This window comes from Pteronotus mesoamericanus, unplaced genomic scaffold, assembly GCF_021234165.1.
Source record: "Pteronotus mesoamericanus isolate MK-2021 breed Mesoamerican mustached bat unplaced genomic scaffold, CSHL_Meso_final contig_94, whole genome shotgun sequence".
Classification (NCBI taxonomy): Eukaryota; Metazoa; Chordata; class Mammalia; order Chiroptera; family Mormoopidae; genus Pteronotus; species Pteronotus mesoamericanus.
In genome coordinates, this window is record NW_026555285.1 from 11,441,079 (window position 1) to 11,454,814 (window position 13,736).

The 13,736-nt window shown below is 37.6% G+C and overlaps 1 pseudogene; it reads right to left on the reverse strand.

The window, feature by feature from the left end:
- Positions 1-1,533: 1,533 nt before the first annotated feature.
- Positions 1,534-13,736, reverse strand: part of LOC129081033 (60S ribosomal protein L6-like) — an 85,768-nt pseudogene continuing 73,565 nt past the window's right edge.

A 13,736-nucleotide genomic window follows, 5' to 3' on the forward strand; every position in this document is an offset into this window, starting at 1 on the left:
TTTTTTTCTTTATTTCACTTTGAAATATTCAGTGGCCCTGCCATTAGGGTTTATTTCAAAGACACAAGGAAACCTGAAGAAATGAGGGAATTATTTGAGCAAATACCCAATTTTTATCTGAATTATATGAATGTCAGTAAGCATGACAATGATTAGGTTCTTAGATTTGGAGTTAAACATATCTGGACATAAATTTAATTTATACCACTTAACCTCATTTATATTTTAGTCTCCTTTATAAATGAGAATAATCATAAAATTATTTCATAATAATAATTCCTATGAAGACTAAATGAGATGATGCATGGAAGGTTCTTAGCATATTATAAGAAACCAGTAATCATTCAGCAAATGCTAGGCCAGATAATAGTCATAGTAATAACAACATGTGTGGTATTAGTAATAGTAATAACAGTAGGAGTACTCATCATAGCAGTAGTAGTAATAAATGTGCCCTGAAGTATTAAAAAAATTATTCTGCTTGTATTATTGAACCCCAGACTGAGTCAAATAACTAATGAGAATCTCTACATGAGAGAGGACCCAGAAAAGGTCAGAATTATCTTCTGGAACACAGGCTTCCCGTTAGGTGAGTGTTCTCAGAACCCAACTGTTTTAGAGTACTAGCTGGCATTGTTGTGAGAGGTTGCATTTGGCTTCAGTGAATTTTTTAAGACCCTTTCAGTATGTTTGCCCACTTCATGATGAGTGACTTATGAGTGCACCTTCCTATGCTGTACTTAGTGTTCAGCAGTTTTTGATGAAAAATGGCATGACCTCCATGCGCCACTGTCTCTATTCACCAGATCTCACCCTGAGTAAGTTTTTATGTTTGTTTGTTTTACCAGGTGGAAAAAGTCCTCAAAAGGAAATAATTTGCTGGTGTAGAAGAGGTAAAACAAAAAACTAAAAGGCATCAAAATTGAGGAGTTCAAAAACTGTTTTGAGTGGAAAAACATCTCAATAGGTGTGTTGGGTCAAATGGCAAGTACTCTGAAGATGATTGAAGTTTTAAAAATGCAAGAAGAAATACACAATTTTTAAAAATAAATAAATTCCATTTTTGGGTCTCCTCTTGTCTGTAAATTGAGGAAAGTATATCATAATAAAAATGGCCTCAATTTACAATGTTTTTAATCTATAACTGATATAGGACATGCACTCTGTCATATCTTCAAAAACAAGCCCCAATGATGAAATATTAGTGAAGCTCTAGTTACTTGTGGCTAATATATCTGTGACTGGTTTCATTTTAAAAGGGAGGTTGTTCAATTTACATTGGAAGCCATGGGAGCACCAGGGTTGGAAGTAACCTCAGCATGTCTCTTGATTCCATGTCTAGGTGCTGCTCTTTGCTTTTGTTGAAATGCTTTACTTCATCAGAGGCATGTCTGCAGTCAACTCTGGTTCAATGCCTTGCAGATCCTCTACCAAAGGGGAAAGGGGCTGGTCTCCCTCATCCCTAGTTTGAATACAAGAACAGAGGAAATCTGCTTGGCTTTGCTCCAATTATGTTCTCATCCCTTGGTATACTCACTTCTGGGGGTTGGAAGTAAGGTTGAGGGTTAATTCACCTCGTTCATATGACATGGCCACCCTTTTCCCATGATGATGAGATCTGTAAAGTGAAGAATACAAAAAGGATTGCTATGTCCAAAGAAAAACAGCAAATACAGCAAGTAGTCAGAACTTCTTATTTACAGGTGGGAAATTAGGGTTCTGACTCAGTGAGTAATTTGAAATGCTGAGTTATAGTGAGAACTCAAATTTGTGTCTCTTTCACTGCAAAACACATAGTTTGTCCACTGTGCCACAGTGCTGTTTCACAGATTGTATGCATATAATGAATTTCAGTAGTAGGTATTTAATAGTTCAGGGAATCAATACTGGACCCTGAAATATAAGCACCAAGTAATCCCAATTCTCTTGATAATTGGCAAACTTTTATTTAGGCTATAAAAACTTTACTAAAGCTTTTTAAAATCTGCATTGAACGGATGTGCTTTCTTAACTACCCCAGATTATATTCATTCAGCAAACAGCCCGATTTCTGTTTGTCATTTAGTGTACCAGTTTTCATCAGTAACAGCATATTTAGCAGAATCTCTCATTAGTATGCCTCCTGAAAACCTGGGTAACGCTTGCATTTTTTTCTATTTTTTTTAGATCTCATTGAGCCCCTGGTGTGATATATGTGCATATACAGGGTGGAGTAAAACTAGGCTTACAATTATTCAAATGGAAAATAATGCAATAATAATACAAGAAGAAATTGTTTCACATATAACTGTAAACCTACTTTAGCCCCACACTATATAATATAGCTCAGTCATGATTATCTGCTACCTATGATTCTTTTAACTATTTTGAATATCCAAAATGCTGCATTGTTTTTTTATTCACTGGATTAGAAGAACTAAAGTTTATAATACTGTAGAGTCAGTAAATATATTTTGTACCTTCTTTACCTTTATTTTTTGACCCACAAAATCATTGATGTAATTAGTTTTCTTCCCCAAATTTAACCTGGTTATTTTATTTTTATATGAACTTTCAAAAACATGTTCTTTTCCTATGTGCCTCTTGAGATATTAGAACAAAGCAACATAGTATTGCACAGTATATTATATTTTGTGGCATGATCAATAATACAAATAAAAGGTGCCTTGATGTAATTTACTTTTTGAGATATTAATGGTTACAATTTATAAAGCTATTTATAAGATAAAATTAAGTGTTGCTGTAATTACCTGACTTTTCCTCTTGTGTCTACCATAATATTCTTTATTGTCGCTACTTACTGTGTAAATTGGTAAACAATGATTCTTTTTGTGTAATTAATCTGAATTATATTGTATAGACTAGTGTGATCATCACCCTTTGACTTAATTGCAAGCCTGTCTTAAAATGTATTTACTCTATTTTCCTAGTAGAACCAAGCTTCAAATTTTGTATTATGCAAAAAGTCCAGTTTTTTAAAGGAATTCAAAAGTTAATGTTATCATAATCCTAAAAAGATAAAGCAATGGTAAAGAAAACTGCAGAACAAATATGAAAATTAATAATGGCTTTCCAACAATCTACCTTTCAAATTGTTAAGAATTCATTAAACAATGGTTGAGCAGCACTGACAATTAAATTACTCTCATATGAGTCATCTAACCATATTATGAATATTGCATATGACACAGCTCACATTTCTAAAGGGATGTAGACAACAAATTGGATTTCAGATAATTAATATGAGGTTTGAATTCAGTCTCAAAAACATCGTACTTTGTTTCAAAGAGAAATAATTGGGATATAACTGTATAAAGAAGGTTAACATTAAAAATGTTAAAGAAAAAATATTAGAGCTGTGGCTGCATTACAAGAAGTTTACCAGACTGTTAACAGTTGAGGGGCAGAAGTAGTAATAGTGACTAACCTTACAGACTTGCAAATATCTTGAATAAATTAAGCATTTTAAAGCTTATGTCCTATGTGGTAACTACTTTTCTTCTTTCTACAAATGGTTAAGCAATTGCTAAAGGTCATGCTGTTAAATGTGCCACAGCTGGTATTGAAACATACAGAGTTTGAATTGATAACCACTGCTTTAAGACACATAGAGAAGCGCCACAGTTTTACCACTGGTCAACTTTTTATTTTCATTTTTAGTGTCTGTATTTCTTCTCAAAAATGATGTAAACATTCCATTAAGGATACTTGTAAAAAAACAAACAAAAACTTAGAACAAGTGCTTCATGTAGAGCTATTTGATTCACACATTGGATGACGCACTGAGGAAGTTGGGAAGATGGAAGAAATAGTGCAGAAGGCAGGCCTGCACACAGAGAGAAGTTAATGCAGAACGAAGTTGGTATTTCCTTTCCTGTGGTATGCTTCAGTTAACTGTTTTCCAAAGTAAACCTTTAAATTTTAAAATAGTTTAGATTTACCTAAAAATTGTGAGATAATACAGAGAATTTCTATATGCCCCACATTCAGTTTCTCCTAATTTCTTACATGAGTATGATACATTTGTCACAATCAATAATGACATAATATAAATGAACATCAATTAGTTCATTAGTGAGATGTTTGGAGATTTTCATGCCACTGGTATCAATGTTGGTGGAGGTGGTGATGACAAATTTCTAGGGGGTTCTACACAGAGGAACTTGCTTAAGGGCCAGAGGTCCAGTCACAAGCAGCAAGCCACCGCTCAGCTGCTTCAGGAAAACCACCCCGCTGCCTCTGTGGCATCCAGTGAGGGTGATTAGAATGGTCCCGGGAGTGATGCTGGCCGGCAGTTTTCTTGCATGCAGACAGAAGTGTTTCTTGCCTCGGCTCAACAGCTTTCCAGACACATCTTCAGTGGGAGAGCATCTAGGCATTTTGCGAAGTTTAACCATTCAGGTACCACCAGTCTTGTTGCCACCAACTGGTTTTGTGACAGCAGGAAGAACTTTCTTCTTTCTCTTTCGGTATTGGATTTAGCTGCTGAATACTTACTTCCTCTTGTACATGGCCTTTCAGGAATACATAGCTGACTGGGAATAGCTGCCAATTTCTCTCACTACGACAGGGTTGTGGCTGCAGTGGGGCTTCCTCTACTTAGGTACCTTGGCCTTGAGGTTCCCCTTCTTAACCTTGTCACCATCATCAGCCTTCTTGGCTTCAGGTTTCTTTTCTTTAGTACCCAGCTTCTTAGTTTTTCACCCATTGTCTTGCAAGATGGGAAAAAGAACTACTGTTTATTTTTGATAACTTATTACCCTAGTAGGAGAAACTAATGTCTATGCAAACCTTTAAAATTTTGTAAAAGAAACTATCAATATCTAATCATTTATTTGACTGAAGATGGTCATTTTACTAGATTTTGTTTTAGTATTCAATGATATACATGAAGCACATACAAGAAGTTCCAATCTTATAATTTTATTACATTTTCTAGAGATTGGGCTATAAAATCTTTTATTTCCCTGTTTTTAGCTCAATTCAACTACCACTTAGAGAGTAACTATTGTGCTCCTGTCATTGAATTAAAATTCTGGGTTACCTACATATATATATATACACACACACATATACATATATATAAAATGCTGAGTCTACCTGTAAGGAGTAGACAGAAGATATCATACTTATATGATAAATTTACTATTATAGTAACATCTTAATGCCCACATTTTCATTGAAAACTATGTTAACTTTCTAAAATAGACAATTTGATCATGACATTCACATGATCAAAATATTTCAAAAATTTTCTTCTCCTATATGGTAATATTATAACTCCTTAGCTATAATTTATGCATTTCACTAGTGACCATAAGTATATTTCACATGTCTCCATCCCTATAATTCCTCCTTTACTCCTTACATCTAAGCATTTGTGTTCTTCTATATTTCTTTATAAGATTTACTCAAATTGAAAGTATTATGGACCATTAAAATTATAAGAATTATACCTAGGATGAAGAGTTTTCAAGTGAAAAATTAAGTACCCCTTTAGAGAACTATAACTTCAAATTTATAGGCTTTGTATTTTTTTAGTTGAGTCATTCTAACTTTTCCTTAATTTTGAGTTAAGAATGGTTAGCTACATATAGATTATATTATGTGATAAAGTTCAATTACTTTAAAACAGCAATTAGTGGGCTTCTTGGTGTGGTGAAATCAAAGCAAAATGATTTGGACATGATCTACAGGACATCACTAAAATTTATCTTGTTATGAAAATTACTATTTCATAATGTTAATTTTAATTTTATAGAGACATAAAACATTTTTTAACAAAATCCAATATAAATGACTACAATATTAAAACAAAACATGATGAAAAGAATATATAAATATGCAACAAAATTTTTAGAAATAAGAAAAATAGTCTTTAAATTAAAACCCAAATAAATGAGATAAACACTATATAATTAACATCATTTTAGAAACAATTGAATAGAAATTTAGTTTGAAGAAACTGCAAAGAATGCCAAGTAAAAGATATTGAAAAAACAAAAGAGAGATATAGATATATAAAAGAAAAATTGATATTAGTTATGTTTAATAATATTTGCATAATGAAAGATGAGAAAAATAGGGGTCTCTTTCCAAGCTCTCTATTTGTTCTGCTCACTTATTTACTTTTCTGGAAATGCCACACCTTGGAGGGCATATTTAAGTAAACATGGAGGAGAAACAAAATCAAAAGAAAATTGACAAAAACTTTTCCAGAACTGTAAAATCATAAGTCTCCAGATCAAGACACAAAGAGAACACTACGAAGGCCAAGTAACATACAAGTAGGCAAAACAATGTTTACAAATATAAGTTCCAGAAAGCGATCAAAAGAAAGACAAAATTATAGTACAGTAATCGATAGACAGACATTTACCTACTTACACCAACAACAGAATCCAGATGACGATAAAATGCAAGAACAATCAGCTAAAACTTTTAAAATATTTAATAGTTTAAATAGTAAATATAGATATTTTTGGACAAGGATTAAACCTTTATCTTCAGCAGACTCTTAATGTAGGAGATAAAATCATATATACCTCTGAAGGAAGAATATAGGGTGCACCAAAAGTAGGTTTACAGTTGTTAGTACACAAAACAGAGTTTATCCTGTATTATCATTTATTAAGTATGATATTAGTTTCCACACTAACAACTGTAAGCCTACTTTTGCGCCACTTTGTATTAAGCCTTAAAGTATAGAGTAAGATTTAAGATGTAGTGATCTAATGACTTGGGTAAACTTAAATAAACATTGTTTAGAAATACAGTATTAATTATGATGGCGAATGTTTGGGGTATAACTTAGAAATACATTATTGAGTTAAATAACATTGGGGAGAGATTGCATTTTAGCATCCTTTTTTATTGATTGATTTTTGATTGCATAAAATTAAGTAGTGATAATAAAATTTTAAATATAACTTGAAATAGAACAGAATTAAAATGTGTAGCTCTCAAGTGAGATGAAAAAGTAATAAAATATTTCAGAAACACCATTGAAGAGATATTTTATGTAATAACTCAACTTTGTAAATACAGAGGACATAACAGATTGCATAGAAACAAAGATCCCATCTTGAGAAGGATTTGACCCTGTGATACTATTTGAAATGAAAAAAGAGTCATGAGGGATTAAGAAAGCGGAAGAGTGAATGGGAGTCACGCTGACCTCCTCCCAAGACCGAACTGGAATTGTGACTAAATAGTGGAGTGATCACCTGGAAAACAATGGAACTATAGTGGGAGAGGAGCCTTGGAGCCGCGGGCAGTGGATTCGACACTCACACATCCCAACGGGTGAGAAGTGTGGTGGAGGCTCAAGAGGGCGGGCTGGGTGCCCACGGGCACTAGCACCAGAGGGACAGTGAAACGGCCAGTTAGCTTCCCCTGATAAGAACGGGGTCTGATTCAAAAACAGGAACCCCTAAACTAAAACAGCTAAAACCAAGAAAATACAGACAAAACGCAACCCCAAAAAGCTTAGGGGCGCTTTCTGCCAGAGACAGGTGGCTGGGGATGCAAAGAGACAGTTAAAGGGCCAACACAAAAATTGCAGTGGCAGCCGCCCTCCTTGATCTCTCTGTAGAGGCGGCAGCAGGGTGGGCTGGTGCCTGGGAAAAGACTGGTGAGGAAAACTTTGTGAAGAGAACTGACACAGCCACCGGTGGAGCCCCGGTGATGACACACCTCCCACTCTGCAGTTACCATCTCGCTCAGGCATAAGGGAATCGATTAACCTGCCTTTTGTGGGCTCCGCACACAGCTTGTGCACATGAGCTGGGGGACTGAGTGCCGACTGGCTGGGAGAGCCTTGAGGAGAGACTGGAGATGGAGGCGTTGGGGAAAGAACGGGAGGAGGAACCAGGGAGTCCTGACTCCGTCCCTGCTCCGTAGTCTGCATTGTAGGCTTGAAAGGCGCGCCCCCAAAGAGGCAGAAGCGGGGCGCGCATGAACCAGACTGCCAGCGATTGAAACGCAGTCCACACAGGCGGTGGATCCTTGGCTGACAGGGTCACGGAACTGCCCGTAGACCCCTGAGGAGAGACTGGAAATGGAGGCGTTGGGGAAAGAACAGGAGGAGGAACCAGGGAGTCCCGACTCCTTCTCCTTGCCATAGTCTCCATTGCGTGGGAAGAGGCCACATCCCCAAAGAGCCAAAAGCCAAAAAGCACACATAGACACCCCAAAAACACCCAGTGCAGGCCCTCACACTGGCGCCGAGTGACCGGCAAGGGTTGGGGAGCATGTGTGTGACCTGCGCGGGTTGGCGAACGCTTGCACCGACCGGCAAGGACTCGCATAGACTGGCACCAATATGGCCTGCGAGGGAGTGCACAGAGCGGCAAGGGCAGGTGTAAATTGACCCACCTGGCCCGCGATTGCAGACCGGCTCACAAAATTAGTAGATCCCGGGCTGAAGGGGTCACAGAGCTGCCCAGACTCCCTGGAGGAGAGACCGGAGACAGGATTAACCAGAGAGTCCTGGAGCTGACTTCCTCCCATTTCCATAGTCTTCATTTCACGAGGGCAAGTAACACACCCAATGAGCCAAAAGCGGGGAAAACACACAATAGAAGACCCTAAACTGACCAGTGCCGGGGAGGTCAATGGCCAGGGGGGCCAGACAAGTACATGAGGTCGCGAATAAGCCCCATGGTCTGGGGAAGCACTCGTGAGCTCAGGCAGGCGAGAGATACTGCCACACCAGGGAGCGCGCTCAAGGAGCTGGCATGAGAGTGCAGAGCTATCCCAAAAAATAGTCCACCCTGACCAAAGGGGTCACAGAGCTACCCAAAGCAGGAGTCAGACACAGACAGTAGACTACTGGAAGGCTCAAACAACCCAAGGTCATATAGGGTCAACAACTGACATCATCAGAGGCAGGCCCAGAAAGAAAAGTAAAGGGAAAAATAAATAAATAAATAAATAAATAAATAAACAAAAAGACCCACCTACTACCATAGAAGTTTAATCCACAAAGTCAGGAAATCTAGACAGCCCAATTGAAACAGAAGCAAAAATAAATAAATAAATAAATAAATAAATAAATTACTTAACAGACTCTCACAAAAATGGGAAGAAAAAGAAGTTTTGCCCAAATGAGTGGAAAAGGGGACTCCCCACAGAGAGAGCTAAATGAAATAGAGGCAAGGGTACTATCAGATATTGAACTCAAAACAATGGTTCTAAGGAAGCTCAATGAGCTCAGCCAACTCAAAGAGAACTATGAGAAACTGCAGAGAAACTATCAGGATCTTACAGAAAACTATATCAACCTGGAAAAGGACATAGAAACTATCAAGAAGACACAAGAGGATATGAAGAATACCATTTCTGAATTGAAGAACACAGTAGAAGGAATCCAAAGCAGGCTGGATGAAGCTGAGGATCGAATCAGTGAGATGGAGGATAAGGTAGGATAAAAAAGCTCCCAGAAAGAACAAGAAATGGAAAAAAGACACAAAAAGAACAAAGAGACATTTAGGGAAATGCAGGACAACCTGAAACGCAATAATATCCATATAATAGGGATCCCAGAATGAGAAGAAGAGGAGCAAGGGATAGAGAACCTCCTCGAAAAAGTAATGATGGAAAATTTCCCTAATTTGAGGAGAGAAAGGCTCTTATGGATCCAGGAGGCACAGAGGACCCCACTCAAGAGGGACCCAAGGAGGTCCACTCCAAGACACATCATCATTAAAATGGCAAATGTCAAAGACAAAGAGAGAATCCTCAAGGCAGCAAGGGAGAAGGAGAAAGTAGCATAGAAGGGGGCCCCGATACGCCTAGGAGCTGACTTCTCAAAGAAACACTCTAAGCCAGAAGGGAATGGCAACAAATATTCCAAGCCATGAAAAGCAAGGGCCTACAGCCAAGGCTGCTCTACCCAGCTGGGCTCTCAATTAAAACAGAATGAGAAATATGGAGTTTCCCAGACAAGAGAAGGCTAAAAGAATATATCTCTATCAAACCAGCACTCCAAGATATGCTAAGGGGACTGGTTTAAGCAGATGAAGGAAAAGAATGAGAGAGAGAGGAACACAGGTACAAAGAGAAAAGATGAGTAAGTTTCTATCAGTAATATCTCTCAATGTGACTGGACTAAATGCCCCAATCAAAAGACAAAGAGAAGCTGAATGGATAAGAAAACATGACCCACACATATGCTTACTACAAGAGACCTACCTCAGAGCAAGAGACGTACACAGATTGAAAGTAAAGGGCTGGAAAAAAATAGTCCAAGCAAATGGACATGAGAAAAAGGCTGGCGTTGCCATACTTGTATCAGACAAAGTAGATTTCAAAGCAAAGGTCATAAAGAGAGACCCAGAGGGGCACTTTATAATACTTAAAGGAAGAATCTATCAAGAAGACATCAACATTGTAAATTTATATGCTCCCAATACTGGAGACCCCAAGTTTATAAGGAAATTGTTGGACGACTTCAAAAAAGATATAGACAGCAACACACTGATAGTAGGGGATTTCAACACCCCACTGTCAAAAATGGACAGATCTTCCAAACAAAACATTAATAAACATATTGTGGCGCTGAATGACACACTGAATCAAAGAGACTTAACTGACATATATAGAACCTTACATCCCAAAGAAGAAAAATACACATTCTTTTCAAATGCTCATGGCAGTTTTTCAAAGATAGACCACATGATAGGACACAAAACAATCCTCAGCAAATTCAGGAAATTGAAATAATACCATACTTTTTCTCAGACCACAAGGCCTTGAAACTGGAAATCAACCTCAAAGAGAAACTTCAAAAACTTGCAAACTCATGGAGACTGAACAGTACACTATTAAACAATGAATGGGTCAATAATGAGATAAGAGAAGAAATCAAAAAGTTTCTGGAAACAAATGAAAATGAACAGACAACCGTCTAAAACCTATGGAACACAGTAAAGGTGGTCTTGAGATGGAACTTCATAGTAATACAGGCTTACCTAAAAAAGATAGAAACATTTCAAATAAAAGACCTAACACTACAACTTCAAGAACTGGAGAAACAACAACAAATAAACCCCGGAGCAAGTAGAAGGAAGGAAATAGTCAAGATTAGAGCAGAACTGAATGACATAGAGACGAAAAGAACAATTCAAAGGATCAACCAATCCAGGAGCTGGTTCTTTGAAAAGATAAATAAAATTTACAAGTCTTTAAGCAGACTCATCAAGACATAAAGGGAAAGGACCCAAATTAATAATATCAGAAAGGAAACAGGAGATATAACAACTGATACCACAGAAATACAAAGGATTGTCAGAAACTACTATGAACAATTATATGCCAAGAAATTTGAAAACATGGATGAAATGGACACATTTCTAGAAAAGTGTAATCTTCCAACACTGAAGGAGGAAGAAACAGAAAGCTTGAACAGACCAATAACAGCTGGGGAAATTGAAGCAGTCATCAAGAAACTTCCAGCACACAAAAGCCCAGGGCCAGATGGTTTCACAGGAGAATTTTACAAAACATTTAAGGAAGAGCTAACCCATGTCCTTCTCAGACTATTCCAAAAAATGCAAGAGGACGGAAGACTCCCAGACTCTTTCTATGAGGCCAGCATCACCCTGATCCCAAAACCAGATAAAGACCCTGCTAAGAAAGAAAACTACAGGCCAATTTCGCTGATGAACATAGATGCTAAAATCCTCAACAAAATATTGGCAAACCGCATCCAGCAATACATTAAAAAGATTATGCACCATGATCAAGTGGGATTCATCCCAAGCATGCAGGGACGGTTCAATATACGCAAATCAGTAAACGTGATACTCACATAAATAAAAGAAAAGACAAAAACCACATGATCATCTCGATAGATGCAAAAAAAGCATTTGATAAGGTACAGCACCCATTTATGATCAAAACACTCAGCAAAATGGGGTAACTGTGGCATTCTTCAATGTAATAAAGGCCATATATAAAAAACCTACAGCCAATATCATACTCAACGGGCAAAATCTGAAAGCTTTCCCACTAAGATCAGGAACACCACAAGGATGTCCGCTTTCACCCCTTGTTTTCAACATCGTATTGGAAGTCCTAGGCACAAGAGAACAAGACAAGAGAAAGAGATAAAAGGCATACAAATAGGAAAGGAGGAAGTAAAGCTATCATTGTTTGTAGATGACATGATAGTGTACATAGAGAACCCTGTAGCCTCTACCAAAGAACTCCTCAACCTAATAAGTGTATTTGGCAAAACAGTGGGATACAAAGTCAACATTCAGAAATTAAAGGCATTTTTGTACACCAGCAATGAAATAGAAGAATTCAGAAAAAAAATACCATTCGATATAGCAAGTAGAAAAATAAAGTACCTAGGAATAAATTTAACCAAAGAGATAAAAGGCATGTATGCAGAAAACTATACAACATTGAAGAAAAAAATTGAGGAAGACACAAATAAATGGAAGCATATACTGTGGTCATGGATTGGAAGAATTAATATCATCAAAATGTTCATAGTATCCAAAGAAATTTATAGATTCAACACAATCCCTATTAAGATACCAATGATGTATTTCACAGAAATAGAACAGACATTTCAAAAATTTATATGGAACAATAAACGACCCCGAATAGCTGCAGCAATTTTTTGAGAAAGAAAAACAAGGTAGGAGGGATCACAATACCAGACATCAAACAAAGCCACTATACTCAAAACAATCTGGGCCTGGCACAAGAATAGTCCCATAGACCAGTGGAACAGAATAGAAAGCCCAGAAATAAGCCCAGGTGTCTATGGGCATCTAATGTTTGACAAAGGGGGCAGAAGCATAAAATGGAGCAATAATAGCCTCTTCAACAAATGGTGTTGGGAGAGCTGGACGCCTTAATGCAAAAAATTGGGATTGGATCATCAGCTGACACCATACACAAAAATAAACTCAAGATGGATAAAAGACTTAAATATAAGTCGCAACACCATCAAAGTCCTAGAGGAGAACATTGGCAGGAAACTCTTAGATATCCCACACAGCAATTTTTTCACTGATATGTCTCCTAAAGCAAGGGACATAAAGGAAAAAATAAACAAGTGGGACCTCATCAAAAGAAGAAGCTTCTGCACAGCAAAAGAAAACATCAGCAAAATGAAAAGGGAGCCAACCGTATGGGAAAATATATTTGCTAATGATACATCAGATAGAGGTTTGATCTCCAAGATATATAAAGAACTCACTCGACTCCACTCCAAGAAGACAAACAATCCAATCCAAAAATGGGCAAAGGACCTGGGCAGATGCTTTTCCAAGGAGGAGATACAGAGGGCCCAGAGGCATTTGAAAGGATGCTCGGCATCACTAGCCATCAGAGAAATGCAGATCAAAACCACCATGAGGTACCATCTCACACTGGTCAGAATGGCCATCATAAACAGATCCACAAATAACAGGTGCTGGCAAGGCTGTGGAGAAAAGGGAACCCTAGTCCACTGTTGGTGGGAATGCAGACTGGTGCAGCCACTGTGGAAAGCAGTGTGGAATTTCCTCAGAAAGCTGAAAATGGAACTGCCTTTTGATCCAGTGATTCTCCTGCTGGGACTATACCCTAAGAGCACCAAAATGCCAATACAAAAGAACCTATGCACCCCAATGTTCATAGCAACACAGTTGACAATAGCCAAGTGGAAGCAACCTAAATGCCCATCAGTAGATGATTGGATCAAAAAACAATGGTACATATACACAATGGAATAG